The following is a 15,320-nucleotide window of genomic DNA, read 5'->3' on the forward strand; positions in this document are numbered from 1 at the left end:
CTTTACAATAATTAAAGCTTCCAATAAATGCTGCTGCCTTGTGCACAGGAATCTGACTTCATATTAATTTTGCCTGGGGACTGCACTAATTGCTCAGAGTTCACATCTCCTTTTACCAGTCAGAACAGCTCAAATTCTCTGTCTTCCTCCCTGCCCCATTGCCCATGCCAGGGATACTTTTCTGGAGCTAGGTGAGGACATGGAAAAAGCATTAGGCATTTGGAAGTTAAAACCAGCAGCTTAACTACCTTACACAGTAAATCTAAGGAGCTTAAACTCACCAACAAGTGCAAGAATTGTCAAGTTGGATGTTATGCATTAAGCATGAGAAAGTAAACACATGTGACAAATGCATTACTTCCCCTGTGAACATAATGATTCTCAGTTAACATATCTAAATTAAGTCACACATTAGTTATGTCTGAAGAGAGCAGAGTGACAATTAACATTTTGTACATAAACAACCACTGTTTTTTAGCTTCAGAACCACTTTCTGGAATGCTTCAGGCCTGACTTTTCTTCAGCTGAGCAAGCAGAGAGACATTATTCCAACAACATTAATGAGCCTTTATGTGGCCATGGACAGAAACAGGGTATTTCACAGGTAGCAAATTAATCAGGTGAAAGTAAACAGTCCAAACTGAGTTGCCACAATTTATCCAAAACCACTGAACAGTCTTCCATTTGATCTTCCTTTTAACACACTGAGCCAGAACTTCTTTGCAACTGCTAACTTAAATAAGTAGCAACAATGCTAGTTTTCACAATCATTTCAGAATATTCTGAAACTCAAACACATGCAGTCATATGGATGCTTTTGTGATAGCAATATTATATTCTTTATAAAGGAAAATACATCTTCCTTACCTTGAACTTCCTATGATGTTCACTGCTGTCTAATGAGAGGAATTTTACTAATTGTCATTTGTGGCAGTAGCAGCTTGATGCCAAAAGGCAATTAAAGGTCACTGCCTATTGGATTACACCAGGCTGATGGCAGCAAATTTGGAAGCAAAGGCAGAAGCCCCTGAGCTCTGACTCACTTGCAGAGACTCAGATCTGGACCTGCATGGCTGGGCCTTCTGAGCTGGCCCCTGTCCTCAGATCAGTCTGCCTGCCATCTGCCTCAGGTGGACACTCAGGGGGACTCCAGTCTCCCTCTCTCCCAAATACACCGTCACCAGCTCTGCTCCCTCCACCAGGCTAAGAACTTCTGCTGCACTTTCCATGGCAAACCCCATCATTCTTGGTGGTCATAAAACTGTTTTATTTCCAATACTTATGCAAAGTTTAGGCATATTGATACTCATGTTTTCTATATATGCATCTGAAGCGATACTAGCATCTTGTTCAAGTGTTAATGATCCCTTTTTAATCAAGTTTTAATATGCACATTTATTTTTTCTATGACAAAGCCTTTGTGTTTTAAATGGACACATCATATCGAGTGCATTACCATCAGATTTCTGGGCTATAAGTTAAATGAAATGTGATGCATGGTTATGTAACTGAAAAAAACCATGAATTTATCTTCCCACAGGTGACAACTGAATCACAGAATACTCTGATTTGGAAAGGACCCACAAGGATTGTTGAGTCCAAGTCTTCAGTGAATAGCCTGTACAGCACAGCTGGAGCATCCCACACAGAGCCAGCCAGCCAGGCAAAAGATGGTATTAGTGGTTCCTTATTTCTTACAAGATACTACTAAAAGGGCCTCCACCTTGAAGCCAAAATCCCATTTCAGAAGTATTCCACAAGTTCTGTGACCCCACAGGGGACGCACGCTGGAGCAGTTGAGGATGAACTGCAGCACATGGAAAGGAGGAATTCAGGGAGGAGTGTCTCCCACCAGAGGGACCCCACACTGGAGCAGGGACGAGAGTGAGGAGTCCCTCCCCCAGGAGGAAAGAGCAGCAGAGACAATGTGTGATGATGTGACTACAGCCCTCATTCCCCACTCCCTGTTCACTGGGAGGAAGGAAGTAGATTTGGAGGTTGAGTCCACAAAGAAGGGAAGGTGGTTTAAGATTTAGGTTTATTTCTCATGATCCCATATTTGACAGGCATTAAATTATATTGATTTCCCTCAGTCAAGACTATTTTGCCCATGACAGCAATTGCTGAGTGCTCTCTCTGTGTCCTTATCTTGACCCATGAACCTTTCATTATATTTTGTCTGCCCCATCCAGCTGAGGGGAGTGACAGGGTGGCTTAGGTGGGCACCTGGTGCAAACCCATCACACAGCCATTGTGGCAGTCCCTGCACCCTGGTTACCTGCACTTCTTTACCAAGGATTTTGCAAATACAGGATAGACTGAGATTTCATGACTGGCAGAGGAAGCCAGTTGCAGAGGAGATGCTGAATCCTGCCTTTAACAGCTGTTACTTAGCTAGAACCACCTCTTAATTAGTGGCTTCTTTTAGATTTCCTCAGTAGCTGTATGGCATCAGAAAAAGCCACAAAACAACAAAATGAGGAAGAAAGGCAACCCAGCAAACAAAAACCAGACAATTCTAGCTCAAAACATAAACATGTAAAAATGTTAACAGTGAAGTACAAACTATAATTTGTGTAAGACAGAACAAACAGCCAACTACAGGCATAGAAAATGTTTATTTTATACTACCCTCTTGACAAATCAAAATCCATTGAACTTCTAAGTTCTAGATTTTTGCAGTCTGTCTCACTCCATAGAGTGGAAAATCCAATTTCCTTCGGAGTCCCAAGGCTTGAACTAAAAATGAATGCTTTTCCAATTTCTCCTGAAACAAAGGTTTTCCCTCAAAAGCTGCTGGCCAAATGCTGAATAGTATTAAGGGTAAAACTATAAACTAGCTTTTCTTAGGGTACATTTTACTTTGCTAACCACCTGTTATTATAATCTTGTCCAGTGGTAGCAAAAACAAAAGCAGGCAGGGAGTGGCATGTGACTCATCACAATGTGTTAAAAACAACATTAACAGTTGAAATATTTAGAAGCAAAGAGTTGTGGCCCAATAAAAGTTGGCATTAAAAAAAAAATCACATGCAAAGGGGAAGGGCCATTCTCCAGTCCTCCTTGTCCTTGTCATCACCAACAGCAAATTCTATTGACGTCCCTCAATCAGAAACACACACCTTTTTCATTCTCACCACAGTGAGTACTGCTGCCTCTGGACCATTAAAGCAGCAGAGAGTTTCTACCTTTTAGCTAATGTAAGTGTCCCCAAGAATTAATTATTTCTTTTTGGAACATTTGACAGCTTGTTAAAAGTTCCAAACAAATGCTGTGCTACAGAAAGACTAGTGTCAACATTTTGATTAATCCTTTATTATTAAACTTCTAAAGTAGAATAATAACTTCAGTTTCTTTGATTTTTCTGAGAGCATAATTCCTGCTGTTTAAAATAAAGTACAGCCTGAAGTACATTCAAGCACACCTGTGGACAGTCATCAAACTGTTCAGATATTTAAGCACTGGAAGTAAAAAACTCCAGGGGACAAACAGAACTTAAGGGGGAAAAAATAAGGATAATTTTTGCTACTTTTCAAAGAAAAACATCATATGAAATCTGGTCTTAAATCAAAAACTTTTCCTTTTCTTTAATAACTTGCTATCCTCCAAAAATAAAGCAGCAGAGCTGAAGTCTCCTCCAGATCTAAAGACACAGAAGTCACCTGGACTTCTCTGAAGGGAAGAGTGGGGAAAGTCATAGCAAAACACACTGCACTGAAGGCTTCTTAGGGCTTTTTCATTATTTTATTTCATCATCATGATTTTATAATCAATTTATTTTCATCATTACTCTGATACATTTTGTCACCAAGTTACCAGACAGTGTGTTTTACTCCCTAACAGGTAACACCTTTCCTGGTTTTCTCTCTGAATGTTCATGTCCTTGAAACATAAGTTGATGTGAGAATGTACTTCTATTCTGAAAAGTTCTTGCCATGGTTTGGTCACTCAAAAGCACATGTCTCCACAACAGACATTTTGTGAGTGAGATGCATAAAGTTAGGTAAATTAAAAAAAATTCATTAAACAAATATTGCAAATATAACATTTTCAGAAAAACATCTTTGTTTATTCATCACTATTGAGAATTATATTTCATCAGGTTTTACCATTCTTCATCCCTCATATATGGTTTGATAAGAAGTGCAACAAAAAAATCTACAACATTACATTCTTGGGCAAGCACACAAGGATGAAATAAGATTAAAACACATTAATGTAACAGAAGTCCACTGACTGAAACTGAAGAAGCCACTCAGCCTTATACATGTAGCTCAAAAAAATTATACTGTTAACATTTTACTCCATCTTTAATATTTATTTCTCCTTGAGAAGTAACTACTTCAATAATAATAATATTTTTCTGCTTAATACGAAACTTTTTCCAACCTAAAGAACCAATGTCATTTTCATTTTGTCTTCAAGTACCTGGTGCTATGAGAACCTGCCTTATGAATTAAAACAAGACTATGACCTTTTCTCTGAAGCAAATGTGAGTATAAATGAATCCGTGAATAAGCAACAGTGACTACAGGCTAAAGCCATCCCTCATTCATTATTACACATGGCAGGATTGGGGATTCACATCCTCATTACCACACTAGAGGAGCCCACCAACAACTGCAATCTTCTCTTCCACTCTCCTGCATTTAACTTGCACACAACATTTTGCTGTGGCACAACTGGAAAGAGGGGCCCTGAAGCTATATAACTATAGAGCTGTTGGTCACAATTTCTAAGGCCACCTTTGAAGCATGACAAATCTTCACCTTCTAATCTGTGGCTTTATCTCTAGTCTTCAGCTGGTGGACAAATAAATTAACAGAGTCTACATAAACAAAGGAAAAATTTACCTCATCTTTTTTCAAAAAGATAAGGCTGGCAGAAGCATGTGTTCATGCATATACTGAAAGACAGAGGTTGTCTCTTAGAGCTGCTCTTAAAAGATAAGGCAAGTTCTTTTGGCTTCTCCAAGAAAAAAAAAAATTGTGTACATCAAAGGATTGAGCTCATGAAAAGTGTATGCCTCTGCTCAGTGAGGGCTTGATGAAAACATTTTCACTGGTAAGAATATGGACTATATCACTTTCTGTAAGCAAAATGCAGAATCTCACTTTATAAAATCCTCACTGTAATGTCAGTAAGAAGGCAACTTGTTCCCATTGCTAAAACAGGAAGGGTGACCCAGCTGATTGTCTCTGGAACAACCAGACACACAGTAGTTGCTACTTCGCTCTGCATTTAAGCTTAAGGAATCTAAAGTTTCCATAACAGGAGACAAGACTCATGATCTCCTAAGTTACTTTTGGCTATGCTAATTAGCTATTTAAGCACTTAAAGTTGATAGTATCTGCCAAAGTAGGAAGCAGTAACTATTAAAGACTTGAATTTTCATGTGTGTGGCATACTCTGCCCTTAATCCAGGGAGAATGGTCTGTCACCTTGGCACCGCAGGGCTGAGTTCACAACCTTGTCACACCACCCCAAGCCAAACATCATCCTGACACTTCAGCATTTACAAGCAACAATTTGCCCTAAGAGATGCATTTAAATGATAAATAATATTCCTGCTGCATTAATGAAACTGTGATGTATATTTCATCCACCTTTTCATAACTTCACAAACACTTATTTTCTACTGAAATGAGTCCTAAAAATTACTTTATTCTGAGATCACATAAAATCAGCAGCCTGCTTGTTTCAAACAGGTCCTCTGTCTAAGCAGGTGTTTTCTGTTTTAGATCAAAATATCAACAGCTAAAATGAAAAGACACAAATTATGATGTTGGTAACCTGCTTATTCACCCCTCCCAACCACAGATGATACTCAGATGTAACTGTTTTGGTCTTTAAGAATAACAAAATGAATTTGTTTCAATAGCAACTAGGAAAACAAGAAGCTAACAAGCAGCCTTTTCCTTCCCTTCTTCACTTTTTTTTTGCAGGGGGTTTACCTATGCTACTTAGTCACTGGACAAGTTAGTGTAAATATTTCATAACTAATTCAAAAATAAACACATCTGAGGTAAGTGGCTTAAATTTATAGTCCTGAGCTTGTACACAAAAGCTACGGTTGTACATTTGTTATTTTTTTCATTCACAAGCACATGCATGCAAAGATTTGGCCTCTTTTTCCTTCAGAGGAAGTAATAAATGACATATTTTAACACAGAATTTTGTTCTGTATGAACAATTTTCCATATAACCCTATTAATAAAGAGCTGGCAGGCAGCATTGAGCTACTAATATTCAGCTTAAAAAGTAAAATTAAATACCTTTCACAAGTAAAATAAGATGAAATAGCCAATGTACATAATATTTGTACCAAATAACTCAGCTTGGAATTTTAGGTTGGCAAAACTAACAGAAAATGCCAACTAAGACCAGAATACACAAGGCTTCCATGAAGTTTCCTTTAAAAAAATGTGTGTGGACTGAAGATCACTTCTTTCCCTGCATTTTCCTACATTGAAGAGAGCAGTAAAAAATTCTTCTAAAGGCTCAGTGACATATGGAAGCTGCTTCTGTAACAGCCATAGATTCAATTTTCAAGCTTGCAAAAATGAATTTAAGATAGCCACTTAAAGATGAATTCACTTTGAGCACCAGCTACTGTTTCTTTCCTTTTTCAAAAGATACAGAGCTATTTAGTGAAGTTATTCCTTGTGTTAATGTAAGATTTAATGTATCACAAAAAAACAGGGTGTCACAAAGTATTAATGCATTCTGAGAACATACACCAACAGGATTGTACTACATCAGTATGAAAATGGAAGTATTAGTGTTAAGGTAAATCCTAATTCTCATTTCAGTCTTCTGCTGCTGCTGTTAGAGGAGCAATGAAAAATTCCCTCTTTGTAACTGTTCAAATGCTGTCAGCTCTGTATCCCTGTAAATCTACCACCCTTGCTATCAAAGTTGCCTTTCAAAGATGAACACTAGAAAGATTAGGAGAAGCAGATAAGGTCTTGACCAGAGTTTTTCACAGGTTTCCTGCATGACTCCCTGTGAAGTCACAAACGTATCTGTTCCGCAGAACCCCCTCTGTAAATAAAATTGCCACATGTTGCACACTGGGGTGGGGCAGGTTCTGCCTTGTACAGAAATGCTTTGAAAGGCATTAGGCAATTAAAAACTTTGGTTTGCTACTTAAACATAAAACTTCCCAACTTTATCAGTGAGCTACTTTGTAATAGTGTTGATAAACTCCACTATCTTCATAGGTAAAAGGATCCTGCAGTAACTGGGCACCTCCCATTGGAGCAGCGTGACAGTACCTACCAACAGAAATAACCAAGTGAAAGTATTTTCCACTCCTTGCTCTCCTCCACTGACACATTTACAGCTTCTGATTTAGAGAAGCTGAAAACATATGTGGTTTTTAATGTGCTTTACAGCAGTTACACCTAGCAAAGATTCAGTCCTTGTGCCTGCTACACACTTCAGTTCCCATGACTCATCGCCAGCTTTCCAGAGGAAAGCAAGTTCTCACTGAGTATCACAGAGCCAGCGATACCTTTTACACGCTCACAAGATAAACAGAGATGCAGCCTAAAAATTCACCAAGTTTAAAGCAGTGGTTAAAATTACACAGATGCAAGCACAATAAGAAATTAGTGCAAACAGCAGTGCTCTATTCCGGTTTACAAGTATAAGTTCCATGTAAGTCTACTAAGACAGACTTTAAAAACATCGATTTATACACAGGACTGTAAGAACTACAAAGTTCAGAACACTCAGCCTTCCAAAACTGCAATCAGATATGTAAATTACATGCATATAACATGCATCAAACATCCTAACCAGCTTATGTGCTCTAAAATACTAATCAAGTCCCTACAGGTTTAAAAGGACAAGAATATATATATTTATAAACACACACACAAATACAAACATTAAAAGTTGAAATGCAGTACAAGCAGCCAGCCAGAAAGTTCAAATACATTATCAACATTCCTACACCAAAAGAGAAATAGTTAAGCATTCAGAATGCATTGTGACTACATTTACATACTATTAGAGAAGATAAAATGCCACAAGTGCCATTACTGGAAATATGACTCAGGACAGAATTTTCTCCCAATGCTAAATTTCACAATTAGTGAACACTCAGGCAAAAAAACCCACCAGCAGGACAAGAAGTTTTTCAATGTCACCAATAACACAGTCTCAACCTTGCCCAAGTCCTATATTTGGCTGCAGTCTGGAGAGAACGTTTCAGAATGAAACAACAAACCACATAGTCCAATGGTGCAATGGGTGAGTCTTCCTTCCTGACTCAATATGTGATCAGTGTAAAGCCCAAAGCCTTAGACTGAAGGGAACCCAAACACAGTACAACCCAACAAATGGTATTTTCCCCCATTTCCCTCAAAAGCAACACAGCTTTGAGGTATTTTTGAAAAATTACCCTTGTCTCAGCAAAATAAAAAGTTACATTAGCACAATTTCAGGTTATCTATTCTATTTCCTTGTTACTTCCTTCTATTCTTCTAGACATCTAATTAAGCACCATGTCTTATCCCAAAAGGGGACTGAACTGCTGCCCCTTCTCAGCTTTACTGTAGACCTCTCCCTTCTCCATTGACTGAGTAATTCTTCATACCAGGATACTTCTTACACAACTTCTTGATCATGCTTTCTCTAGGCTGAAACAGGCTCCATGCCAATTTAACCTCTGCTTTCCTAGAAGGAGAGCAACACAGCTGTGAGAGAAGGATGACTGACTTACAGTGGGTGGGTAGGATCACTGCCACCAGGAAGAATCCAAATCTCTTCTCTTACAGAAGTGAAAGTATGAGCTATTCCATTAGGCAGGATGTGCAAGCTCACATGAGTTTTGTGTTGGATCTGAAAAACAAACCAAGAAATCAGATGAGAAATAAAACTTCCCGATACCTTGTTCTTTCATACCTGAGAAGTAACAAGTAGAATAGATGAATATCTGAAAATTTTTCTGCCTTGATTTTTGTGCATCCTCCTCTCCCAAAATATTTCTCTAAAATATAGCATCTACAGCTGATATTTTTTTTCCTGAAAGATATGCATTAAAAATTCAGGTTAGCCACATTCTCCCATACAATTAAGCAACTTGAGTTTTAGTCTACTAACACACTGTGAGACCAATGCATTTTGCAACAGAAACCCTTCTTGCTCCAAAGATCCAGAACTCTGCACAAGTGTGTAACTCTACCGAGACTGTGGGGAACCCACCCAAACCCCTTGTCAGCACAAAAACAAGAAAGAAGAATCCTGAACAGAAATAGATGTCAGGGTACTACTCTTGGACGAACTTGTAGCATTATTCATTCATTGCTTTGAAGCATCTAACACAGGGCTTTGATGTTAAGTCAAATGCACTTTTTCTGAAGACTATCCAATTTTATAGTTTTAGCAGCCTGCAAGACTTCTCTGTATAGTGTGAACACTACCAAAAAGAAATTATGACAAAGTTTAACATGATCCATTTGAGCTAAAAAGGAACAATGGTTTAGTCTGCCTTTATATTCACGGACTGCATGGTCCTTCATTCCAATTATTAGATTTGAATTTCTATTGCCCCGAGTCAGTTCCCATATTAGCTTGATGATAAATTTTCCAAAAGTCTGCAATCAATCAGACACAGACAAACCAGTGTCTGACTACCACATACTGTTTATAAAAACTAGCACATTGTTAAGCTTTCTCTGATGCTGAGGCTTTCCTGATCTTTCTTCAAAATCAATGAGAAACAAAGAATTCTTCAAATTACTTGCGATAATAGTTTGAATTTAGATTACTGTTACAATTTAACTCTTTCTTAGCTATTACTTCTACATGCTGTCATAGACTACAGCTTTAATGAAATTAAATTTTTCTGCATTTCTTGAATTGACATTACTGCCCTTATTTTTAATATTATTCTTACAGTCTTAACATATTTACCAAGGAAAAAGGAAATTCTTTTCCTTGTTTTCAACTCAGTTTTGAGCTATACTTTTGTCTTCTCTTATCAGCTGTCTACATTTAATATCTCCTAATTTCACATTCACACTCAATTTCTTGCTTCTTCTATTTCAATCCTAAAAATGCCACTGTCCCCATCTGGTTTGTAGTTTAAACATCTGTGATTAATTTTAGGATCATTTAATACATGAACCTGTGTACTTTTAATCATCTAAGTATGAAGGCTGAAAGTTTTTTAAACTAGAGTAAGAAAGAACACTTGATGTGTTAACTTTGATATTTTTGATTAATCTAAGGTTTTTTCATTGTACTGCCTTTTAAGATTAGAGTCCTAAAATAGCTATTAATATAAGAGCCTATTGACATTTTTAGCCTGTAGGAACATGCAGTGGGCAGAGGCAGCTGAAATAACATATTTGAGCGATGAACCAGCTTTATAATTTTATTACTCAGACTTTCCTGAATCTATGGCTGGCATTTCTCCCAGTAACTCAAAAATTAAGCTGTTCTACATTTGAAACTTCCAACTAATCATGTATTAAAAACTTCTAATGGTTAAGGCAACAGAATACGGCAATCTTATAAAAAGATTGTAAAAAACCCCAACAAGATAGATCTGAAAAAACTGTGCCTTTAATTCTCTGTGCTATTCACATGAACACTGTAAGAAAAACAGGAAAAAAGTTATCTGGTATAAATTACAAAAAACTATGTTAGTTACTGGGAGTATATGACATATCATATTGAAGTAACAGTGACCTTAGAGGAGTCTGAGAAGGACCCTAAAGGAAAATGACAGCTAAAAGGAGATACAGCCTAAGCATCCTTCACTGGGTGCCTTAGGCCATCAGCAGTTCAGGAAACCGAGGCTTGTATCAACCACTCAGTCACCCCATAAAGCCAAGCAATGCCTTTGGTGTTCCACAATCTTTCCACAGTTTTGCATAGACGTCAAGTTCTCCTCCTTCCGAAATGAAATTTCCCCCACAGTTTGCTGGTCCAAAAAAGGCTCCATTCTCCCCCTTGGTCCCCAAACCACCGTATTCAAGAGATCTCTTCTGATCAGTGAGCATAAAGAAGCACTCAACAGATTTTGTTTCTGAATATTATGCAACACAGGTACACAATTTCTAAAATCATCTGGGAAATCCAGATCAGCTTAATGGCACTGTTGATAGATTTTTTTTAACTTTTTCTGTGTCTGTGTAATAAAATAGTTGCACAGACATACTCAAGAACATTAGACCAGAAAAACTCTAGAGCCTGATGCACTGGAATAGAAGGACAAACTGAGCCACACGCATCTCACAGTGGATGACTATAGATCATATGAGCATCATAGAGGGATGTTCATTTAATGCAGAATGGAGAAAATTAATTATTTGGTACCCAAGGGAAAAAAAGAATGAACACGCAGTAAGTGACCTTTTAACAAATCTACTGCAATTAATTAATCTGGTTTGTACTGTATTAGTCCTAAGGAAGCTACATATTTCTAACTGTTTCCAGAAGAGCCTACCAGGAGTGTAACAAAGACTCAGTCTGGCAATAGACTGCAATTTGGTGTAAGTCTGCATCAAGGAGAACCAGGCCCTTGAGGAGGAACCAGGCAATTCTCTCCCCTCTCAAAGTTAGCCATTTATCCCCACGGCAAGTTCTACTAAATCTGGTAGCAAAATAACTACAGAGAGAAATCAGAATGGAAAATTAATTCCATTAATAAAGAGGGGGAAAGCCAAATTTTTAGCCATAGTGTTTGCAGAGTCATTTCACTGTACCTACATGCTGCAAGCATAAAGATGATGAAAAGAGCAAACCAGGCATCTGCTGATTGGAGGGTAGAGCAGAACCACCTCTTTCAAAAGCAACATGGGACTGTGGGGGTTTACACTGAAAATGGAAGTAGGAACAAAGTGGGAACAGTAAGAAAGTAATTTCTCCAAAACAACCTGCACCAGACACACCTTCTAAAATGCATAATTTAATGAATGTAAGCAAAAGTTAACAGTAATGCCAAGTCTGACTGGAACCAAACATTAAAATTTTACTGTTTGCCTGACGGATAAGTTAGTCTCAAGTGTCATTCTACAGCGCTAGCTTTAATTGCTCCCAGCTAAATATAGCTTTCAGAATTTAATAGCTCCCCCTCAGCTTTTCTGTCTTTCAAGGAGGGAAAGATCTTCTTGTTAGAAAAAGCACACAGGCATACACAGTGGCATGTTACCGCAGCGAAGCAGGAAGCAAGCCATTAAGATGATTACATTAGTCTCCAACACTCATTCAGAACTCCTGTTTTTCAGGAGACCAAATATTTCCCTGTTCCACCACTCTGGTTCCAGTTACAGCAGGTGATGGAAGCATGCATACCTTTTCAAACTAAGCCATTTTGCTGCTTTATTAGCAGGCTGCAAATCTTGCTTTCCCTGTGCTTCCAGTCAAAGATGATGTCTTTGCCAGCAAGCTGCCGTGGTGCCCACACACTTCTTCCTGTGCCACCTCTCTGGGCACCATGGGGCAAGGAAGAGGAGCAAGGCTGCACACTCATATACAGCCTACCCCTTCCCTGCAGCCACTATATTGGCACAACTCACATGAGAGGGTCCAAAATCTTCTGGAACAGCTGAGACTGCAGCACTCTGATAAAGGCATGAAACAATTTCTCTCTTCTGCCTTCTAATACCCAATAAGGACCTCAAAATATCTAATGCAAAGTTCCATATAGCAAGCTTCATTTTCCCCTCTCCGAGCTGATAACGGGTTTCACTCAGAAAATTTGGCTGACAGCTAGAAATGTGTTCTATAAATTTAGCATTTCTGTTCACCTTCATTTTAGAGGTCATTATGTAATTAAAGCACTCACAGTTTTTCTACAGTCCATGGAGTTAAATTAAAAGTAACCACTACTGCAATGACAAGTCTTCCCACTTTCCCTCAGGCCAGAACTCCAAACTTTGTTCTCTCCCCTCCAAACCATCATCTGACCATCTTACTATTTTCTTTTTAGTTTCATCCATCCCCTTCTCCTTTACTGAGTGGGGAAAAGAAGAATAATGCTACTTATGGAAAAGAAAGAATTTACCAGACCACATGAATCACCAAATGCCATATTACCAGGCCATTCACTTCAGCTGTAAAATTCCAGGATTGCCTGTGTTAGAGCTGTGCAAGCACTTTAGAAACACTGCCTGGAGGGCTGCCAAGAAGTACCTACTACACTGAACCAAAGGTAGTATTGCCACTGATTTTCTGCCCTCTGACCTACCATTTCTGAGGTCAGACCAGGCTGAATAGAACAGGTTAAAGGAACTATGTCTGTCTGATGCTTAAGAGAGGTTTTAAAGCAAGCCTCCTGACATGTTGCCTCCATGACACTGTTCTGCACTGGGACATCTGTGTTCTACTGCTAGCTGAGCTGCCCCAGAACAGAAAGGCTCCCTCCTGCCAGTGCAGGTGCAGGCTTCATTTACCAATGTCTGGGAAAGCACAGAATCATGACACTCACTCCCATTAAGAGTCTCCTTTCTGAAGTAACAAATGAAAGCGTGGATAAATAGCATCAAAAATAGGGATGAGTACTGGAGGCATTTTGTATACTTGATCTGGTTACCTGTACAGAACATATTTTTATTTTAAAATTCTGCTGGCCACAACAGACTATTTGGAGCAAATGAAAGTTGAAAAAACCTGCAAAGTGTACAAAACATCATACATGTACTGTGGATAAATATACGTGTTAGCTGCCATGAATCAGAGCTCAGTGCCCCAAAACTCCACAGGGCCCTTCCAAGCCGAGTTGTTCCACTTTCAGGCAGCACCAACCAGACAAAGGCAGGGTAAGCAGCCTGTCAGCCAGGGCTGCACAAGTCCTGAGCACCAAACAGCCTCTCCCCACATCTGAAACCACCATGTGAGGTGCAGCGAGCAGGGACACACCACATGCTGCCTTTTGAGAAAAAAAGCAACAAACCCACGCAAGCAAAAGGAGGGAGGAACCATGGAGATCAGCCAACACAACTGCAGCATCAGACCAGAAAGAAAGCATGCAGCCACGGAAGATAGACACACAATGCTTCTAAATCTGGATCTGGAGATTAGCAGGAGACAAAAGATACCAGAAAAAGGTAATTTGTTTCCTCATCATCCATAACACTGAAGAGACTTTGCTCTCCCCTCCATAATTGGAATATCTACAGTGTAACTCCTTCCCCTCTTAAGAGTCATGTGTATATAAAAAAGCCACAAAAAAAAAAAAAAAAAAGACATTATCAGCCTCAGGTCAGGATAATTGCGACCTAAATACTCACAAAACTGTCATGAAAGCATTAATTCAAAAGCAATTATGTTAAAACAACAAGATCCATCAGAGTAAATATATGACATCCACCAGAATAAATAAATACCATCCCGCAGAAGCTTCAACCTAATCCAAATAAGTTTCTTTTCTTGAACAAAAAAGAAAAAAAAAATCAAACAGATGTGACCAGTCAAGATGTTGACAAATTCCAGAATCTATTTATTTACCAGATGTTTTCCTCTACACCTGAGGACCTGCAAATTTGCCTTAGCTGTAGCAGTGGCTGCTGATCAACCTTGGCAACAGCTACTACTGTATTTGTGACTGAAAGAAAATGACATATAATAATTTTCAGTTAAGTATTTATACTCATTTAAGTGCAACATGAGGCTTTTTTTATGTTTATAAAATATAAAAAGTCACATTTAAGTGAACAGTTTCACATATATTGGCTTTCCCCTTCTCCTTTGCTCTTTATGTATTTCCCTGCTGATTCAAAGCTATATTCTATCTGGGTGTACAAGGTTACTTAAGGAGGGGAGACGGACTCTAGAGATTATTTATATGGCAGGACTTCAAACAATTGATCCAGCTATATCTCAAGTGATTTGATAAAGAGGCATTAAAATAATGAGCAGAGAGAAAGATGGGTGGACCATTACAGCATGTCAGAGTCACTCAGCAGGACTCTCCTGCTCAAGGACTCTCAATTATGAGACAAGGACACTGACCATGAAGGACAAGGTGGCACACTCTGGGAGGGAGTTACAGATGAAAGTGAGAAGTGAGAGATGTTGGGACAACCTCCCCAGCCAACCTCGATGCACAAGTAAAGGAAAATGAGAATGTGACCAAGAAGGACTCTTATCTCTGATTGTTTGATAAAGGGCTGAAAGTCCTAGCACAGATTAGAACAGGGTTCAGGCAGAAGAGTAGTCTGCCTGGGTAAACAGGCATGACCAGATAAAACACTCTAAAGCATTGGTGTACTTACAAAAAAGAGGCCTCCACTACAAAACTAATGCACCTGAATTAAATACAAGACCAAATATCATAGGGACAACAGCATCTTAGTGGCTAA

General features: G+C 38.8%; 1 protein-coding gene across 8 annotated transcripts in view; it reads right to left on the bottom strand.

Moving 5' to 3' along the window:
- Positions 1-15,320, bottom strand: part of OSBPL3 (oxysterol binding protein like 3) — an 88,282-nt gene that overhangs the window by 59,382 nt on the left and 13,580 nt on the right. For all 8 annotated transcript variants that reach the window (XM_021538227.3, XM_021538225.3, XM_021538224.3 and 5 more), the window contains exon 2: positions 8,732-8,850. The gene's annotated coding sequence lies outside the window, so the exon portion shown is untranslated. The remainder of the gene's footprint in view (positions 1-8,731; positions 8,851-15,320) is intronic.

This window comes from Lonchura striata, chromosome 2, assembly GCF_050655825.1.
Source record: "Lonchura striata isolate lonStrDom1 chromosome 2, ASM5065582v1, whole genome shotgun sequence".
NCBI classification, from domain to species: Eukaryota; Metazoa; Chordata; class Aves; order Passeriformes; family Estrildidae; genus Lonchura; species Lonchura striata.